This window comes from Fistularia commersonii, chromosome 19, assembly GCF_037954325.1.
Source record: "Fistularia commersonii isolate RoL2024-O1a breed Wild chromosome 19, RoL_Fcom_v1.0, whole genome shotgun sequence".
NCBI classification, from domain to species: Eukaryota; Metazoa; Chordata; class Actinopteri; order Syngnathiformes; family Fistulariidae; genus Fistularia; species Fistularia commersonii.
This window is the reverse complement of record NC_141302.1, coordinates 15,585,979-15,607,913: the sequence shown is the minus strand read 5'-3', so window position 1 is coordinate 15,607,913 and position 21,935 is coordinate 15,585,979. Positions and strand designations below refer to the sequence as shown.

At 45.1% G+C, this 21,935-nt stretch overlaps 1 protein-coding gene across 8 annotated transcripts in view; it reads right to left on the bottom strand.

The window, feature by feature from the left end:
• Nucleotides 1-21,935, bottom strand: part of nrxn2b (neurexin 2b) — a 749,542-nt gene that overhangs the window by 109,714 nt on the left and 617,893 nt on the right. The gene's annotated exons all lie outside the window — the stretch shown is intronic.

Here is a 21,935-nt window from a genome sequence, read left to right as displayed (position 1 = left end):
GCCTCACCAGCCATGAACCTCACTGCACGTCACATACCTTTTGTCTTTTATTCATTATCTATGCTGTTTACCCTAATACAGCCTCAGGGTGACACTGGCCGGTGTCTCCCCGAGCCAGCCTTGGGGGGACACAGAGCAGTGTCCCCTTTAGCTGGTCCCAAGCCCAGATAAATAGAGAGGGTTGTGTCAGGGAGCGCATCCAGCGTAAAAACAAAACCAAACATGCAAATCAACCATAATAGCCAGATCATATCAGATTGGTTAACAGCAACTGTCATTGGCTCCGATGACCTACAGCAAACCAATGGACACTGGGCGACTGTAGGTCTAAGAAGGAGAGGAGGAAGGCATGTTCGGAAGCAGAGACAGAAGTGGAAAGGCTCTCGGTCTGGGACTGAGAACAGGGACTTTGAATATTGGGACAATGACAAGAAAAGGTAGAGTTGGTCGACATGATGCAGAGAAGGAAGGTGGATATACTGTGTGTCCAGGAGACCAGGTGTAAAGGTAGTAAGGCTAGAAGCTTAGGAGCAGGCTTTAAGTGGTACTATCATGGTACTGACAGGAAGAGAAATGGAGTAGGAGTCATCTCAAAGGAGGAGCTTTTAGGAATGCTCGGGAGGTGAAAAGAATGGCAAATAGACTTATGAGTTTGAAACTGGAAACTGAAGGTCTGATGCTCAATGTTGTTAGAAGGTATGCCCCGGAGGTGAGATGTGAATTTGAAGAGAAGGAGAAGTTCTGGAATGAGTTAGATGAAGTGATGCAGAATATTTCCAGAAATGAGAGAGTGCTAATTGGTGCAGACTTCAGTGGACTTGTGGGTGAAGGCAATAGAGGGGTTGAAGAAGTGATGGGCAGATTTGGTATACAGGATAGGAATGCAGAGGGAAAGATGGTGACAGATTTCCCAAAAAGGATGGAATGGCTGTAGTCAACACTTTTTTCTAGAAAAAAACAGGAATATAGGGTAACTTATAAGAGCAGAGGTTGGAGCATGCAGTTAGACTACATCTTGTATAGACGAGGTAACCTGAAAGAGATCAGTGACTGCAAAGTTGTTGTAGGTGAGAGTGTAGCCAGACAGCATAGGCTGGGAGTTTGTAGGATGACTCTGGTGACAAGGAAGATCAAGAGGACAAAGGCAGGGCAGAGGACAAAGTGGTGGAAGCTGAAAAGGGTGGAGTGTTGCATGGTTTTCAGGGAAGAGTTGAGAAGGCTCTGGGTGGTCAGAGAGAGCTTCAAGATGATTGGAAAACTACAGCTAGTGTTTTCAGGGAGACAGGTAGAAGAGTACTTGGCGTGTCATCTGGAAGGAAAGTAGATAAGGAGACTTGGTGGTGGAATGAGGAAGTGCAGGTGTATATACAGAGAAAGCGATTAGCAAAGAAGAAGTGGAATACTGAAAGGACTGTAGAAAACAGACAGGAGTACAGGGAGATACAACATAAGGCAAAGACAGAAGTAGCAAAGGCAAAACAAAGGGCGTACGTTGACCTGTATGCTCAGTTGGACAGTAAGGAGGGAGAGAATGATCTATACAGGTGAGCGAAACAGAGAGATAAAGATGAAAAGCATGTACAACAGGTCCAGGTGATTAAGGATAGAAAGCAAAATGTATTGACAGATGCTAGAGGAGTGATGGGAAGATGGAAAGACTACTTTGAAGAGCTGATGAATGTGGAAAATGAAAGAGAGGCAAGGGTAGAAGAGGTGACTATCGTAGACCACTAAGTAGCAAAGATTAGTAAAAAGTGAAGTGAGGAAGGCATTGAAGAGGATGAAGAGTGGAAAGGCAGTTGGTGCTGATGACATACCTGTAGTGGTGTGGAATGTCTGGGAGAGGCAGCAGAAGAGTTTCTGACTAGATTATTCAACAGGATCTGAGAGAGTGAGAAGATGCCTGAAGAATGGAGACAAAGTGTGATGGTGCAAATTTCTAAGAATAATGGGGATGATCAGAATTGTGCAACTATAGAGGGATAAAGTTGATGAGCCATACAATGAAATTATGGGAAAAAGTAGTGGAAACGAGACTGAGTGAACAGCAGTATGGCTTCATGCCAAGAAAGAGTACCACAGATGCAATATTTGCTTGGAGAATGCTAATAGAGAAGTACAGAGAAGGACATAGGAAGCTGCATTGTGTTTTTGTAGACCTTGAAAAAGCATTTGACAGGGTGCCAAGAGAGGAGCTCTGGTATTGTATGAGGAAGTCTGGAGTGGGAGAGAAATATGTTAGGCTGGTGCAGGACAAGTATGTTAGCTGTGAGACAGTGGTATGGTGTGCTGTAGGGGAAACTAAGAAGTTCAAGGAGGAGGTGGGACTCCATCAGGGATCAGCTCTGAGCCCCTTTTTGTTTGAGTGGTGATGGAAAGGCTGACAGAAGAGGTTAGATAGGATTCTCCTTGGACCATGATGTTTGCAGATGACATTGTGATCTAAAGTGAGAGCAGAAAACAGGTAGAGTAAAATCTAGAGGTGGTGGTATGCGCTGGAAAGGAGAGATATGAAAGTTAGTCACAGCAATACAGAATATATGTGTGTGAATCAGAGGTACTCAGGTGGAACGGTGAGGCTACAGTGAGTGGAGATCAAGAAGTTGGAGGATTTCAGGTACTTGGGATCAACAGTCCAGAGCAACAGAGAGTGTGGAAAAGGGGTAAAGAGATGGGTCCAAGCAGGTTGGAATGGGTGGAAAAAAGTGTCAGGGTTACTATGTGATAGAAGACTATCAGCCAGAATAAAAGGAAAGGTGTACAAGACAGTGGTGAGACCAGCGATGCTGTATGGACTAGAAGCAGTTCCAATGACCAAAAGACAGGAGGCAGAACTAGAGGTCGCAGAGATGAAGATGTTGAGGTTCTCTTTGGGAGTGACCAGGATGGATAGGATCAGGAATGAGTCTTTCAGAGGAACAGCACATGTTAGATGATTTGGAGAGAAGCTCAGAGAAGCCAGGCTGAGATGGTTCGGTCATGTACAGAGGAGGTATAGTGAATATATTGGTAGATGGATGGTGGAATTGAAGCTGCCAGACAGGAGGTCTCGAGGAAGACCAAAGAGAAGATTTATGGACGTAGTGAGAGGATATGAAGGTAGGTGTTGGGAGAGAGGAGGATACAAAGAATAGGATTAGATGGAGAAAGTTGATTCACTGTGGCAACTCCTGAAGGAAAAAGCCGACAGAAGTTGAAGATCGATGCTGTTTATCCTGCAGTCAGTGTCGCAGGGGTGCTGGAGCCAATTGTAGTTGGGCGAGAGGTAGGGTTCAATCTGGACTGGTTGCAGGTCGATCACAGCTGCACATATAGGGGCATGCAACTATTAACGCGCACACTCACTTGTAGTATAGTACGACCTTCCACTCATCATAGAGGGACATTCAACATTTACTCTTTAATTCACACCTCATAAAAAGACAGAACATTCGCTCTCTCATTTAGACATCATGTAGAGTTGTCCAAGCATTTACTCACTCATTCATACCTCATTTAGAGACATACAAGCATTCATAGAAACATACAACCTTCCTCAGATCATGTAGGGAGATACGACCTTTCAATCACCTGTTCACCCGCTCGGACAGAGCTTGTTTTTGGACTGTGGGCGGAAACCAGAGAACCCGGAGAGAACATGGAGACTATAAGAAAGAAAGGCCCGCAGTCGGATTTCAACCGGGAACCTTCCTGCTACGAGGTGGGTCATCCTTGAGTCAAGAATCAAAAATCAAGTCCTTGGAGCAGATCAATCCTGGTTCGAGCCTCCTAGCCTGTCGAAGTGTTGTTGAGCAAGACAGCGAACCCCCAACTGCACCGCAGGTGCCTGCTAAGTGGCTGCCAAGTGCTCATGGTTCATCCACCATAGGTTAAATTCAGAGAATAATTTCCTGCAAGGGTTTAATAAATTCTTGTAAAAAAAATATCAACTGAATTTCAATGTTCAGAGACACTTGGAGAATCGCACATTTACCAGGCCTGATGTGCAGCTAATTGCCGCAGTGAGTAGACCACCCGGGGTCTTTTTCGTTGCGCGAATGGAGTTGCAGCCTCCTGTGCGAGGATCAGCTGGCCGGCGATGCCTGCTGGTAACCCATCTCATTTCCTCTGACGGTAATATATCTACAGCATTTGTACACAGACCAATGTAAACCATTACAGCCGCTGACAAACTACCCGCTTGCTTTTGATAGAGTGGATCTGGTGAAAGGCATTACTGGGGCTCAATCCATCTGCCTTCTGACAGCGAGTGGAAAGGCCTCGGAGACGCCGCTGTAAGCAATTGCTGTTAATTCATCAGGGAAATGGTCTCTTCTGCCTTAACTATTGCTTTTTCTCATTATCGCTGCTGTCGGCTTCGATGTCCCGGCCCTGTCCGTCATATGCGCGCGCCGCAGTTGACTAAGCAAAGATTGCGTCGCGGCTCAGACTGCCGGGAAAGCGGGACGAGTAAAGGGGCCAAATCCCGCGGCGTTCATGGTTCTTCTACGCTACAGTAGCAGGGAAATAGATTACGAGAAAAATTGGTGAAACCGAAATACCACCAATAGGTCATAGTTACAGTGAGCAAAATTAGCAACGGGCTCCGGCTGAACAAAGGAGCCGCGAAAAGCTAATTTTCATCTGTGTATTAATCAAACAGCCGTGTAGATTCTGCTAATTGCTATGGGAAGACTTCCAGCGAGCAAAGCATTTTTTTTCCCCCTGTTCAAGTTGGCCCAGCTTTGTGCAGCGCAGACAAAAAAAATTAAAAAAAAAGAAAGAAAAGCTTTGAATACAGGATGGAGCAGAAAGATCCACGCGTCAACCATTGCTAGGAAAATCTCCAATGAATCTTTACATGACCCCGATGTTGTCTAGGTTTACAAACCAGGAAAAAAAAGAACATTAAAAGATAAAAGCTCTATTTTGCCGTGATGGATTTGCTAAACTGGCCACGTCCCAGATGTTTCAAATCATAGCCCGGGCTGAAATAATGTCAGCACTTTTCTCCTTTTATGTGGACACAGTTTCCGCCCCGATTATATTCAAATGGCGACGCTTTGCTTTTCACCGAACCGCCTTCTGCTGCATCAGCTCACCGACGCAAGGTTACTTATTCAGCATATCATTTTTAGGCCAGTTCCTGTAAGTACAAAACTGTATCCCCCTTGAGAAGAGGAGTGCGGTTGCCAGGTGCGGAGTTAAGAAACAAAGACGTGAAATGAATCAGAGGGCAGGGAGGTTGAAAAGAAAAAGCGTGGGAGTGTGACCCCTTCAATCGGAGCGGGAGCTTTCACTTCTATGGCTCGGTTGCTACAGCGGACGTCCCTCCAACTGAGGGGTTGGTGGTTTGATTCACGGCTCCTCCTGTCCTTGGGCAAGACACCGAACTTCAAGTCACTCCACTTGTATGCTTGTCGCCTTGCAAGGCAGCACTGCCGCAAGGGGATGAAAGCCCTATTCAAGTCTCCATGGGTTACCGCTCGCATTCAGCGATATGCGTGTGGGAGCATTCAACCCTCTTACGTGGCGGTTATCTAGCTAATAGTTCATGGGAAAGTAGTGGTTTGATTCCTGGAGAGTCCTCAGGCATTACACGGAACAAAAAATTGCCACCGATGGTTTAGTTGACTCTTTATATGGCAGCATTGTTACCATTGGTGATAGTAAACCTGTGAAAGCGCTATCTTCGAAAGTTGCCGCTCCGTGGTGCAAGCACGGAGGCGTTTAAACCTCCTTTATGACGGTTATCTGGGTCATAATTCACAGGGAGCTGATGTGACTCTCCGTGTCTCTTTCACCCGTCTCTCTCCGTGTCTCTTTCACGGCGGTGGCCTCCATGGCACCTCTTTTTCGTTTGCCGAGGAGCTCCGACACAGAGAATTCAAAGAGGGACAACTGACGAGCCGTGAAATACAGGCGAATGGCTGTTGCCGGTTCTTGCATCTGATCGTTCCGCGCCCGCATCCGGACTGAGCAGAAGAAACAGCGGTTAACCTAATTCCTAATGGCAGCAGCCGATGAATGAATGATGAATTTCCCTTCTTCTTCCCTCCTCCGAAGTTCAGCAGTAGCACCAATCCTTCAATCACTCATTAACGCTCCCCCCTTGGGGGCTTCACTTCCCCCGAAGATTAGGGAGGGGGTAAATGAGACGGGAGGACTCAGGCAGAATCACAGAGGCTGAAGATGTTTCTATTATCAGCTTCTATGAATATATTCCTTCTTCTGACAAACTTTTTGTTATTCTTTTTTCCCCATATTTTCTTCTATTTTTTCACTTAGAAACATGTCACGAAAAGAAACAATCGGTTCTCTAGCTCTCGATTCACAAACTTTTCGAGGATTCCAGCTTAAGGAATACAAAAGCGCCCTTTGTTTCTTTCTCTGAATCCATTTGCAGGTTGAATTTCCCAACCCCCCTTCCTCCTCCCACCTCCCTCATATTCCATCACGGAGCCGTCGCTGTCACAGAATTGGCACAAAAAGCGGATCCGGCTGATGAATATAGATCTTCTTACCAGCTGACAGGCACACAGATTGTTATAAGAAGAGGTAAAGGCGGGGAAGTCGAGTGCAGGATTCAACAAGCTGCTGCAAAACGTGAGCGTGTTCATGTTGTCACCATGACTGACGGTAGCAAGATAAGGAGCAGACGGTAGTCGGCTTGGCAGGTGCCGCTGAGGATCATGTTCAATCAAACAAATTCAAATATAATTACCGGTGTCTATTTAGAAAAGTATTTATGCGACTGTGAAGGTTGTAAGTCAATCAGATCCTCCTCAATCAGTGTTGTAATTGGGTTTTTTTCTTCTGAAGGAGGTTCCACCTCGCATACAAGAGGCTTCTCCACTTCCAAAAGGCTCCAGGGAGTTTCTGGGATCAACTGTAATTGTTCCCCCAACAACCCGATCCCAGGGACTCAACGCTCTGAGCCTCAGCCCAGGTGAACAAGCGGACCTCCTCTGATTCACCACCCACACATCAGCTTTTCAATTTCCTGCTCTGCTGCAGTGGAGGATTTTAGGTACCAGGCTCAACGGTCAACAGCAGGTGAAGGACTGGGTGCAAGCAGGTTGGAATGGCTGTAGAAAAGTGTCAGGGGTAACGAAAGATCAGCCAGAATGGAAGGAAAGGTGTAGAAGATGGAGATGAGACCAGCCATGGTACCTGATTCAGAGACACCAGAGGAAAGCAGGGAAGCAGAGTCGGAGGTAGCAGAGATGATGTTGAGATGTCCGTTAGAGTGAGAGCATATATTAGATGTTCTGGAGATAAAAGTCTGACTGAGATGGTCAAGGAAGACCAGAAAGGAGATATATGGATGGAGTGAAAGATGAAGTTAGTGTGCCTGAGAGAAGAGGATGTAGAGGAGAGGAGAGGGTTCGATTGAGGCAGATGATTGGCTGTGGAGACCTCTGAAGGGAGCAACCCAAAGGAGAAGAAGAAGATCAAGTGACTTGGACCTCTGGGGCGTCTGGCTGCATCCAGGGGACAGTGTGGCACAGGGGGTTAAAGCGATCGCCCTCCATTCCTGGTTCTACTCCTGCGCCCCTCCAAGCCTGTCAAAGTTTTTGCTGAGGAAGACACTGAACCCCTAACTCCTCCCCCGGTGCTGCTAAGTGGCCGCCAACTGCTCATGGTTCATCCATGATTGGTCAAATTTAGCTTATGTACTGTATGTATCATTGACAGACAGTTGAAGGGATTTCTTTTATTTGCATTTCTTTCTGAAATCACTTTTCTGATAGTGAAAAATTAATGTGTTTTCATCGGAATTCGAATATCCCCCCCTTCGCTTGTTCTGGGAGTTTGTGCAGCAATACGGAACACGCCAGCGTCACTTCATACGAGACTCGATCACACGCAACCGACCATCGAGAAAAGGCGCGCAGCAGCCGTGGCAAGCGAATCCTAGATGCACTTCTCGGTCGGGCGACGGAGCATAAAAGATTCAGCAGTCAACATTCATTGGAGAGTCTCTGTGACAGGATTTCACAGAGCTCAGGGGCGAAGCTTTTCGTTTATCGTCAGCTTGACAATTAAGTTTGTTCTTTCGGGGAAAGAAAGGTAGGCAAAGAGCTGAGACCTCCCACATCTGCGGGGATGGATTCCACCTGAAAAGCGGCCGAGGAGGAAGAGGAGGAGATGGCATACGGGAAAGACAGCAAAATGAAAAGTTCTGGTATGCTTTGATGTTTTCTCTAGTTCTGGCTCAGATTGGCTTTGTGTGTGACTCTGACAAGAGCAGCTAATGGAGCCCCAGAGTGTTAACCTTTCCATTAAAGGTCAAATCATAGTGGATGTAATCTAATCACAAGAAAGTTCAGATTGGTTGCCCGCTCGAGATCTGAGGACGATAAAATATTTGGACACAAATGCAAAACTTCCAAAAACAGCGTTTGCAGCTCCTGAAAACTGGACAATTAGACTGTGAAAAAGTCTGTTTGGGTTGCATTCTATGCTGTATGTTAGGGACTCCAGGGTACTACAGATACACTGGACTTCCTACACTGGCATGATTCCCAGTCTACGTTCACTTATGTGGTACAGGGTAACTCCCAGCTTACACTCATTATAGTACCCATATTTGTCAATGTTTTGGTTCTTTAGAAAACCACACTGCCAACTACTGTCCTAGCATGTGTACTACAACCTTCCTGCTGTTCAGGCATGGTCTGGTGTGCAGGGATTTCGTCTTCACAAAGTTGCTGTCTGCATGCAGAACTGCTTTGAAAGTGTGACAGGAAACAATATGGATCTTGTGGTTAGCTCTTCTGGAAGGACCCTGTTTTGATTCTAACCTGGGACCTGTGGAAGACCCTACCTTGTCCACGTGTTTGAATGAGAGAGTGAATGGTTGAATATCTCTAGATGTGGCATTGCGGTCAAGTGATGACTGGTCTGTGTGGCCACCTGCCACTCGCCCTATGATAGCTGTAACTATCCGTGCTGGACAAGCAGTCTAGATAATGAAAGGTGAATGATCTTCTCCTTAAGCTGTATTTTGTCAAGTTACCTGTGACACAAAGAAGATTAGCTTGGATATCACTGAAACCGATGGCTGAATGGAACGACCCAAGACCCAACATGACTCTGTTTTTAAGAATCATGTGCTCTCTTCTGCTCTGATGGATCTTCAAATGGCAGCTGACCGGCCGTGTACGTTCATGGCCATCTGAGCATAGAACATTGTTGACAAGGATTTTATTCCTTGATCAGACACTGACATGTTCAATGCTGTATGGATTTTAACTCGTCATGGCATTTACGAGGAACACAGGAAAATGTGGTACCAGAGTAATCCTTCTTATTTTGGCTCAACACCATCTGCTTTTAGAGGAGCTTTGCTTCGAATTCCGACTGAATTTACGAACACAGATGAGGTTGGGAACGACGTGATTGCTGGCTGACGAAGTGGCCCTTCCTGTCCTGTCAACAACAAGGCAGGCGCGGAAAATTACGACGTCCGCTCTGGAAGATGCACAAGTGCTTTGCGTCTGTTTTCAGACCATAAAGATATTATCCTCCAGCCATCCTATTTTCCTGCGAGAACATTTCTCTAATTAAATGTTCTTCTGTCCAAGCCTTTTTTTTTTTTGTTCAATCAATTCTTTGGGTTTGATTGTGTTAGAGGTTAAAAAAAAAATCCATGGAAGTCAGTGAGTAAACAAGATAAGCGCAACAAAGACTCGGTTACAATGTTTAAGCTGACCAGCATTTTCAGATAGAGTTTGGGAAGAAGTTCAAAGCTGATTTTGAAAAAAAAAAGTATATTTTTCAAGTCATCACAAAGCTGTCAGACGGCATTGGCCTCTGCCTACGCTAATGCTGCTACCCCCCCCCCCCCCAAAAAAAAAAAAAGAATTGGCCAAAAGTGATTCGGAACGCTCGCTGATCTCATATTAGTGGGCCGCGAGCAAAAACATAAATAAGTGCATTAAAAACGTCAAACCTTCGTTTCAAGCGAAGTCGATAGTCAAAGTTTTACGGCAAAGGGCAAGAATGAATTATGGATGAAGAGAGAAATCTGTTCAGCCCGAGTCCAAAAAGTATTAGATTAAATGTTAATAGGCGGCTTTCAGAGATGCTCAGTAGACAATTATAGCACACAGTCGAACGGGGGGGGTTGGGGCAAAATTAGGAGTTCACTCACAAACACCGTGGGACATTGGTGTTTGTTTGAGGACGCGTGCGTCAGCATTGTGAGTTGATCACGCGGGAGGAAAGTTTTAATGAGACCGTTCCAGGTGACGCACACACACACACACACACACACACACACACACACACACACACACACACACGCACACGCACTTGGGATTTCAGACAGGAAACGAGCACGCCGCTTGAGGAGGACTGTCAGGCAGGAGGGAGCAGGGCTAGCACTGTAGGTGGAGATTAATCTGAATGCAAATGAAGGGACATTCATGACATTCATTTACTCTGTCATTCAGGGATCAACATTCACTCTCTCATTCACACGTCATATAGAGATGCTCCAACCATTCACTCAGTCAGGAATCATGTGGAGCAGGGATGCCCAACCCGGTTCTGAGACACTTGATTGACATACAGCACAGCCAATCAGAGATCTTGATTTCAATCCCGTTCCAACATGGCTGCTGATCATTTGGAGGAGTGTTTGAGGCGATCGGCGACTACGATTACCATGCAACCCTGACTGATTCCACTCAGTGCAAGGCATCAGAGTAAGGTGATGGCCGAAAATGTAAATCATTGTGTTGTGCCATACATGTTGTAATGCAAGGGAAACAATATTTATTCTAAATATAAAGTATACTCAGTATATAAATATATCATTTTTATTGCTCATAGATCATTTCAACGTAGCTATTTCAAAAAGAGCTCGCTAGCCAAAACAGTGTGGGCACCCATGACATAGAGACATACATCTATTAACCCTCCCATTTACACATCATATAGGACGTATAGGACAATGTAGGGTTTCCAGTGAACCCCCTGCATGTGTTTGGATTGTGGAAAGAGCCTGGAGAACCTGTAGGAACCCCACACAGACACAGGGAGAACATGGAGACTCCACATTGAAAAGTCCCCTGTGGGAATCCAAACAGGGACCTTCTGCCCAAACTCCTCTGATGAAAGCACTGTACAATTTAATTTTCCCATGTATTCATTTATCTCATGATTCTTTTAATTTTCCTTGCCTATTGATTCTTTCCCCATTTCATATTACACCCAGTTTTGTTGGGAATTGGCGGTTCCATTCCCCCCTGCATGTCCATGTGGTCTCCACTTATCCAGCTTTTTGACACCTTTTAGACACTTAAATGCTCTACACCAGATAATCACACCCTGATCTGCCTGACATGGCGCGTACACTCAGGAGCACATTGGGGTTTGGGTGTGTTGCTTGGTGACACTTCAGCATGCAGACAGGATGAGCCGGGAATCAAACCATCAACCTTCTGACCTTCTCCCAATGGCCTTGTTGGCTCTTTGGGCATCTCTGAATGAACGGATGAATGCTGTTCATCTATTCCATCCATGAAACGGCGAGGTGTGAAAGTGCTAGATATGTTTAGACGACTTATTCTATGCGTGGGTTTACTCTGTCAACCGCTACATCAGTCTCACTGCTAAGAAAAAAAATAAAAATACAATAAATAAATCCTCTGCGACGTTTGCCTCGCCCACTCGCTGTGATTTGATAGATTATGTTTCAATGCGTCAATGTTGTCAATGCGGTGAAGGTTGGCATACATTGAGATCACAATGAAACTAGACACATACACACGCACACACACATAAACACACACAATTCATACAAAACACAATTCATTGAGAATGAAAGCAAATCAAATGTTATTTAAGAGAAAGTGTCCGGGGTCTTTTCTGCCAAATGGACCTCAGGCAGATCTGGATTGAGAGGTTGACCTTTAGCGTACAAATGTCAGCCCATCATCAGCTCGGTCTTTACTAGACCTCCTTCTTCTTCTTCCCTTCAGGGATCACCACAGTCAATGATCTGCCTCCATCTAACCTTCTCCTCTCCCTCATGCAGCCATCCATAAATCTCTTCTCTGGTCCTCCTCTAGATTTCCTTCATCCTTCCTCTGTTCAGGTCCAGACCATCTCAGTCGAACTTTAATCTCCAGAAGTTCTCGACACCCACTCGAATGATTTGAAATGCATGTCTTAGAGATTAGAGTTTAAGCCAAAACGAGGGGACATCTCCACAAGGTCCAGGGCGTCAGAAGAAATAATGTGAAATTAAGAAACACACGGCCAACAAGTGTCTGTTAATGTGTGCTAATGCTGATATCATAATTTGTGTGCAAATGTAGGGAAATTCAAAGATGGCTCAAGGGTGGAAGTGTGGAGGGTATGGAGAAGGCAGGCAGAAAGGCCCAGCTGCACTTTGGGCCTCCCAAGTAATTATTAAAGGTACGGCAGAGCCCGTCCAGACAGACCCGCTCTTTTGGTCCCTAATAGCTTATTGATCCGTGGAGTTCATGCGTCACTTTGCTCTCACAAGATACATGGCTAGTTTGAGGCCGAGAACACTGACCTACAAGCGGTCCGGATAGCTGCGACCATCCTGTTAACTAAATTATTGTTTTTATTTACTTAGTTCTTTATTGATTTTGTTTTTTTTTCCTCTAATTAGATGAAGCCTCACCGAAGGAAGTCCACGAAGAAACTCAGAAAAGAAAGTGGTCTGACTTCTTCCTGTGAGGTGGAAGCGCCTGCCATTGCACCACAGCGCTGCAGATAGGATAAAGCCATGTTCATCTCTTTTGACTTTCAGTGACTGTCAGAGCTTATTATGGTCTTCCAGGGTCTGGAAAGGAACACTATAGTTTGCTTTTTTTCCCCAAATGAATTTTTGGTTTTGGTTTTCAGAAGATACAACTCAGGTAGCTCACAAGAATGAGTCCCTGTTTCTGGCTTCCAGGAAGGAGACAAACTAATCACCGGGATCCCACAGGCTTGGGAGAAGATCCAACCGAACCCAACCGGACCTCTGGATCTCGTTACCAACGGTAACCCAGCGCTCCCCTTTATAAGGCACCTGCATTCATCAAGCGACGCCTCCCTTGTTCTCCTTCGCCACGCTTCACAACCCCCATCCTCCTGGGGTTTTTTCCTTTCGACAAGATGGAGGAGGGCGGGTCGCGGGAGTGACACCTATTTGAGACGTGAACGTCGGGGAGGAGTTATAAATAAGGAAATAACAAAGGTAATCTTGCAAGGCGTGTTCATGGCTTGATTGTCTACACGCCACCATTAGCTATCTGGGTTACTGTATGTGGCCGTGCGCGTTTGCATGCACCACCAGGGGTCTGGCGGAACGGGGATGAAAGCATCTGCCTCCCTCTGACAGTTTTATCCACATCACCATCTGCCTCTATCTGACGCTGAGCTGTTCTTTTTTTTTAATTATTTTTTCTGAAACTCAGCTTAGCCTAGTGTCAGATCCCATTTTCCGCCCTGTAATTAAACATGCGCCGGCGTAAAAAAATAATAAAAATTCAGGACTGATAAGTTGTGGCACCTGGGAACGGTTATTTACATCTTGTATCCCCAGACAGTCCAAAAACATGCATTGCCGACTCTAGTTCTTGTCTTCTTCTTGTAGCAACTGGACTTGATTTTCAAAAGGAACTGAAGGCTTTTTGAGCTGAAGAAGCCCCTTGGATGAGATGTGAAACATCTTCATTGGAAGAAAATAAAGTCCAGCTGCTACCTGAGATTCAGCTTAGGATTTTGACAAGAATCGACCAGGACCTGGATGACTGAGAACCTCCACAGACTTGGAGACCTTCCCAGACAGGGGAATGAGAGCTGAGATAGCTCCAGCTCCTGCAACCCCGAGTGCAAGATTGGAATTATAGATAATGATTGACTGTATGAACGAATCTCCGGTTATGAAATCGCTCCTTTTCCTTGACATGAGCCGCTTTCAGTCACAAGAGTTCTAAGAACTATCCAGCATCAATTTGGTTCCAAGAAATAGCCTCCTCCTGGGGAGCCTGTTTCTTTTGTATTCCTGTTTCTTTTGGATAGGAGTAAGGAACTGTGTGGCGCTAGAATCTACGACATGCACCTGAAGAACTAGCCAATGAAGAAGAAGAAGAGGAAGAGGACATGAACAACATGGAGGTGGAATCATGGAGTAGCTGACGGTTGAAGTGTTTTTAGCTTATCTCTATGTCTAGAGTTAGCCATTCGCTAACTGTACCTCCTCTCTGAGCCCTGGAAACCACTTTGGGGTGTAGCAGGCTAGAAGAATTCGAACCGCATTGTCGCTACCTTTCCCGCTGCTTCTATCCATATTGTGTCACGAAATGAGCTGATCGGTGACGGTGGAAGATTCTTTTAAAATTGGCGCTCTGGGGTCAACAAGAAGTATCCGGTCATGGGTCTGGCTTATGAGTTCCACCAAGCACCTATGTCAGTGGAGGTCCTGTGGAACCATACAAGGGCCCTACCTGGGAGCAGGAGCTAAAATGTTTCCAGGAATTGAGGTTCGAATGCAGAAAAATTCAGCTCAGTTCCTGAGGAGGTTCGAGAAACTGAAGAGCTGCTGTAATCTCCAGGGGGCGCCGTCTCTCCACCGCTAACAGACAAGCATTTGTCTTTGTGAAAGAGGGGCAAGGGTGGGGTCAAGAGGAGAAGTTATTGCCCCCCCCTCCTGGCGTGCCCATGGGAAAAGTACAGCATGGCGCTGAGGAATAGCTCCCCGACGGGTAATCAGAGGCAGCCCTTATTTAATGCTACATGGACAGCGAGTGATGGAGGTTCTAGAGAACCCCCCTCCCCCGCCGCCGCCCCTCAGAGCGCCGAGCACCGGCCTGTCGCCGCAGATGGGGCACTCGCCACGGAGCAGTTAAAACGACAACATCCCAGCTGCGGAGATAATGAATGTGGGAAGCGTGTTAGTGATAAATAAAAACAGACACCCCCTTCAATAAATAAATAAATATGTATACTATGAAAAATTGCACGCGTCCTAATTTGCAAGCTGCATCCAAACATCCGAAACTTTAGCCGGCCATCTGTCAAGCTGCTCAGAAACTTCATGAGTGGCTTCATGAAGAGAATGGCTCAGATATTTCGCTTCTCTAATCAGTGAGTCATCTCTCAGCAAATAAACACTAATTTTTGGCCGCTACGCTTTTGCTTGGCTCGCCTGGAGTTAAACATCTTTGGTAAGAAATACATAAATATGCTAATCAAGAATAAACAACAGTTAATTAATTAATGAAACAAACCAATCAAGCAAACGTTGGTATAAACATTGATATAAAACATATATCAAATTATATTTAATTTAATTGACCTATAAATTGATAACATCAAATTTAAGTAAATAAATACATTAAGATAAGTATATAAATATATAAAATAACAAACAAAAAAACAATAATCTATTGATCAATAAATAAAATGAAACACATTGATTGATATAATTGATAAATAATTAAAATGATGTATGTATGTATATATCAAATAAAGAGACAAATGTATACGTTAATAAAGTACCCTCTTACAGTACCATGCAATGCAAAGTTTATCTGGCATCTGGTTGATTTTCATAATGTTTGAAAAAGACTGAAGTCTATCAATCTTCATGCAATGCCCATACCTTAACCGTTAGATAACCAGATAAGTTTACTGTTTTCAGATCGAGGTACTGGCGGACGCATGGTGTTTAAAATGATAGCCAAAATCTAAATGTTTGAATCAGGAAACAGGCCGGAAGAGTAAAACCGCTGCTTTTTGGCAGGCGGGGGACAAAGCTAAATGACCCAAGACCGAAAAACTAACACGGCACAAGACTAAACACCCGCCTGCGAGCGGCTGGGCACACTAAATCACCGAAGTCCGATTTTTTTCTCGCACCTGGACACAGTTCCGTCCCGGGAATGTGTTTGGACTCGGCTTGATGAAAAGCAGCACTGCCTTCAGAGGCTGTGCTGAGATATTTGTCTGAATTATCAAAGAAAAATATGTTTTTTAACACATAATACGGCTGAAATTTACATACGAAAAAGCTGCTTTTTGCTTCTGTAATCTTTTGATTTATAAATCTATAAAATGTTCTCGAGAAAATTCCTCTGTTTTTTTATTGCTAGGCTTCAAGGTCCTGCAAGGACATCTACCTTTCCCCGGGAGTCACAGAGGTGAGATTTAGCTATCAACCGTCTTCCTCTCATGCCTCTGCCCTTCATTCACTGAATTTTCCACCCAAGGCACTTACAGTGAAAGTGTGTGTATATGAGCGTGTGTGTTGGGGCTGGGCAGCACCTTGAGTCTACATCTGTTGTGTTTATTTGTTCCCAACACATGTCGTGAGAGCTAATTCACTGCCAGTGTTGAGATTTATATTCCATGCCTAAAAGCTAGGTTGCCTTTCTTACTTGACTCCATTAGCCATTTTGCAAACTGATCACCTTTTCTGATCTCATTGATTCTTTCGCCGGTGCCCAGGGGGTGTGGCTTGATCTGCGACTGTGGTTTGGCTAGTGAAACCTTTACTACTGACCACTGTGAGCACTGTTGTTATTATTAGTATGAGATCACCCCCAACCCTCATACCACCCCTCTGTCTCTACCACACCCTTGCTTTCTACCTGTCTATCTACCCCCAGCTGGCCGAGGCAGAAGGCCACCCAAATTTAACTAAGATATGTGCAACGTCTGTGTGTTTGCGAGTTCCGCAAGGTTGTTGTTTCGTAAAATCATTTTAAACAGAGTGGTCCAGAACTGCTCTCGGTGAAGAGGGTCATCAGACATTAGATGTCACTGGCCTCATGGAGTTCATTTATATTTTTATGCTCAAATAAACCGGATTGTACATGGTGGTCCTTTAATTTGGTTGTTCTTTCTGTTTGCAGGTGCAGGGGTTGCTGGTTGAATGTAAACGAAGTGCAGTGAATCAAATGGACTTAATTTTCAGTGCTGCAAGAGGAGCATACCGAAAGAAGAGGCTAACTCTAAAGGGCCAAAACAAGGGCACAGCATTTGGGTGACCGGGATGTTTTGACAAAATAAGCCTGCAAGGGAATTTAGTTTAGGTCTTCTAGCCCTTATTTGCCTTTGAATGATGGCATTGACTAATGGCTGATGTGGTGGGCGCCTGTGGTGAGGCACAGGTACAACATGACCCACATCTGGCCCGAGTCAAAACCGGCTCATTACATATGGGCCACATCTGGCCTACATATCTCTTGACCTTACCTTGAGTAAAATCTGCCTCATTACATCAGGGCCACATCTGTGCCATATAACAGCACGTGTGACCTAGATTATACAACTATGGGCAGCAGCTTATTTGCATCAATACAGAAACTTAGGGTGATAATCATATTGGGTCCAACCTAACCGTTGGACTTAGATTGGATTGGGGTCAGCTCCTATTCTGCTGTTTGCCATGCCTTCCCCCCAAAAGTGTGAAATACCAGTTAAGCGATTCATTCTCTGTTTTCTTATCTTGCATTTGGGATTCGGGGTGTCACCCTGGAATGACAGTCAGTAGAGACATACAACCATACATCAGGGTTCTCCAAGTAACCTCCTGCACATTTTTGGGCAGAAACCAGAGAAACTGCAGGAAACCCACAACAACATGAAGACTCCGCACAGAAAAGTCTCCTATCAGAGTCCAACTAGGGACCTTCTTGTTGCGAGGCAGGAGCGCTAACCATGCGCCACCGTGCCAGCCCTTCCAAGCCTGCTGGTACCAACCACCACTGTCACCTTATAAAGATATTAGCTCAAAACTCTTTTATTATTGACTTAACAATTTGAAAATACCCAAAAAACTGTTTTTGTTCCCCTCCTTTGTGGCAAATAAATGGGGAAATGTTGAGTTTCAAACGTATTAACCGGTGAAATTTATCCTTTTGAAACTACATGCAGAAGAAAAAGGGTTGGGATTGGAAATGAGTCACATTTTTGAACCATCATTGCCAATTGAGTTTTAGGCGGGGTAATAGTCTGCTAATCCATGCTTTCACTCAGCAAGAGACGAACAGTGACTCTGGATGTGTTTTACTAATTTACCCTGAGCAGTTCAAGGCAGAGGGCTGATGGCGTCACATCAGGCAAGGCATCATTGGTCAATGTGAGCCTTTTTTTTTCCATGAACTGACTTTGAAAGCATTGACCATCAAATGTGTTTTTTTTTTTTTTTTTTTTGAGCTCCACATCCATTTGCTCCCTGGGTTTCGCAAAATGGAAGAACTCAAGGTTGGGCACAGCGAGACAAATGTTTCTGAAAGTGGCCATGTAGGTCCTCGGTTGTCTAGATCGCAGTCAGTTCTTGACGTATCTTAGTTGTAACGATAAAGTTTGGCTAGGTTGCTTCATGTAGCTCTGAATTCTGTGGTCTATTCTTCGGCATTCATGTTCTGTAGGTGATTAAAATCCATCTGAGCTCCCTCCGAGTGACTCCCCGCTGCCAAATTAATTCTATGGAAGGGATTTAAAGCTGTGTTTTGATTCATTAGTACTTGGTACACCTTGACCTGGATGAAAGGGAGTCTTTATAAACAGCCGAGCAACGCTGCGGTGCACCGGGGTGATTCACGCTCATGTTTGGTCTCGTCAAAGATGATTCATTCCAATGGCATTTTCCAGACAATGAATTTCAAAACTTTCTAATTTACTACTCCCAAAATGTCAACGGCAAAGTTTTCGGCACTTTCGAACACCCGCGGTAAATAATTAGCACAAGGAACAAGGTCTCGTCAGGACAGCTATTTTTTTTTTCAAAAACCTAATCGTGTCAGCAGATTCAGCAAATCTTATTCGCGCAACATGAACATTACCCACCACCCCCCTTCAGGACTGATGACAGGATGTCAGCAAGATGTCATGAGTGATGGCTCACCCTCTGTCAGGTGAAGAGACAGAAGCGGCATGAAAGATCAGCACATAAGGGTGGCAGGAGGACTGGGAAGGAGATGTTAGTCCAAGTGAGATAAGAAACATGAGTCCATTCGGCTTAGTGGAAGGTTGCGATAAGGCAATTTAAACCCTTTCAAGTTTGATTTATGTTTTGCGGATGCTGCAAACGGGCTACAGTGTTTACACTGTGCTCATGCAGCCAGTGTCCGAATCCAAGAATTACACTGGTGTTAGAGTTGAGGGTGAATATGTGACATTCGCTGGGGGAAATAACCGCAATACGATGACACGGATGACGAGCAGCAAGGATCGGCAATGGATAGAGAGGGTGGGATACGGGCCAATAAGATGCCTTTTTTTAACTATTTAAAGGGGCAGCTGTAGGTGGGGCTACCGGGGTAGAGCAGGCGCCGCCCCAATTGGATAGTTAGCGGCTCAATAGCCCTGCCTGAATGCATCATCCTGGGAAAGACATAGAGCCTCGATCTGCTCCCTAAGGCAGTGTTATTGTCTGGCATGGCAACCCTGTCACCACTAATGTGTGAGTGCGCTTGTGAATGGGTGAATGCAATCTGGTGTAAAACGCTTTGTTACCCTCAAGGTGAGGGCGGGAACATTCTTCATTGTAGCAAGATGGCTCACTATGTAAACAACTGTATTGGCAATATATGGTACTTCTTGTTCAGTGTCTTCTAAACCCCAAACCAGATGTGGAGAGGAATCTTGAAGGGTACAGATAAAACAGATACCTCCAGCTCTATGTAATATAATTGCGTACATCATATGCCTACTACGCTGCAATACACTACAACGTGTGCTTCATTCCATCACATGTTATCATGAATCCAAGCTGGTAACAATCAGCTCCCATTCCTCATTGAAAGACCAAAAAAATGATTAGAAATGGAGGTCGATAGCCGTATCCATGAAGGCCATTTTAAAATTCAATGCTCCCATGAATGGGAGGCAGCCGGCAAAACGGGATCGGGATTAATAAATCCATTGGACGAAGGTTTTCGCTAATCACGACCACCATCACTGCCTAAAACCGAAGCTATTTTGTATCTCGATCGGGTCCATGAGGCTCCCGATCAGGTAGGACGATATAAGGCTACGGCTCATAGGTTTCCCAGTCTAATTCGTCTGCGCCTCTTCCCTCAAACAGAGGCGGGCATAATTAACAGGACCCAAACACCCAACATGGGCTGAAAAGAGTCATTTAGGGGAGCGACTCGGGAGGAACGGCAGCAAATGAAATGTAATTGCAATGGGAGCAGAAGAGCCGGGCCGGCGTGTCAGAAGCACTGATGTGAGTGTGCGAGGGAGTGAGAGACAGAATGAACGGGGCGAGACATGAGGGAATGAGTGGCTAAATGAGATGCAGAAGTTAGATGGAGAAAAGAGCACGCACTTGAAGGGAGCAAAGGCAAGCGAATGAGTGATGAGGGACCGCGGGTGAGAGGCGCAGGCAAAGTAGAGGGACCTGCTCCCGTAGGTTAGACGCCCGATGACTCACTTACGAAAACGAAATACGAGCGGAATTGAAGGTTCTCCTCGAACCGGATTCCAGAAACAAGACGGCTCTCCGGCAGCAAATGGAACCAGAAAAAGCAATCTCTCTCTATGCTGCTGTGTTTGAATGCCAATGAAGATGTATACTTTAACGCCAGAGTTGTTGGTGCTGTTGTTTGGGGACAGTAGTGAGAGGAAAAGACAGGAAGCAGAGCTGAAGATGAGGAGGTGCTCTTTGGGATTAATGTGGATAGATTGGATCAGGAATGAGGCCATCAGAGGGACAGCACATGTCAGAGAAGCCAGATTGAGATGGTTGGGTCATGTACAGAGGAGGGATGGTAAATATATTGGTGGACAGATGTTGGAGTTAGAGGTCTGGATGACGACCAAAGAGATTTCTGGATGTAGTGAGAGGATATGAAGTTAGTTGGTGTGAGAGAGAAGAATACAGAGAAGAGGGTTGGATGGAGGAGGTTGATTCGCTGTGGTGACCCCTGAAGGAAGCAGCCAAAACGAAAATAAGTTGTTGCTATTGCACTTAATTATGGTTTTAATTAGTCAAAATATGCTTGTATTCTTGTATACAGACATTCAGAGGGATGTCTGAGGGATGTTCAAGATGTCCATTGGCATTTGGTGGTTCCATCCATGGCCCCCGTGAATTTATTAAGGAAGTCCTGTTCTTTCATCGCAACATTCAGCGTTTGCGGTGTACAAACGAATTTCATGCGGGAACTAGTTGGCCTGCTGAGCGGTCGAAGACGCTGTTATGCTTTGCAATACAAGGAAGAAGGCTTTGTTTACATTTGCTGGTTGTACGCCGTGTTGGATTGTGCGACATGCGTTTATTTTTTCGAAACTTCGTGCCTTCCAACCTTTTTCCCGTATGTGACCTCTGACTTACGGTCAAATAACGTTACATAATGCCGTTGGAAAGGAATTCTGACGTACGTTGAGGACCCCCTGCATTTCTAAAATATTGACTTAAAACATCCGATTAACAAGGAGAGTCTGTGTTGACACATGTATGCACTTTACTGTTCATCACAGATGAGCATCGTCAATGAACAAGGCTTGTGAGTGACCTTCAGTGCCACAATAGAAAACAACTCAAGCAGCAGTGAGGCCAGTTTGACGTCAAATGAATGAATAAAGAGACGGAACTGGGCTATTAACCTTTGAGTTATTGGCTAAATGTTTGCAAACTGTAAGCTCAGATGTGATAGTAAGACAAGTAGGCAGACAAAGCCTCCCTCTTCTCAATTGTGCCCAATCTAGCCTTGCTGTTTGCTTAAGCTGTTCCTCCACAAGCTATTCCTGACCCTTAAGTTTGACTTCTTACTTCCCTTTCCCTAACCCAGTGTCGGATTGTCTACCAAATGGTCTGACAGCTATCTTCTCCGTTCATGCCTTTGTTTAGCAACCGCTTGCTCCTGGATCTTGATCTGTACGTCAGTGGTTCGTCCAATTAGGAAGCAAGAAGGGAGCTCAAATCTATTTCTCCATTCAAGTCCTGAAGGTAAGCCCTTTTGTGTTGA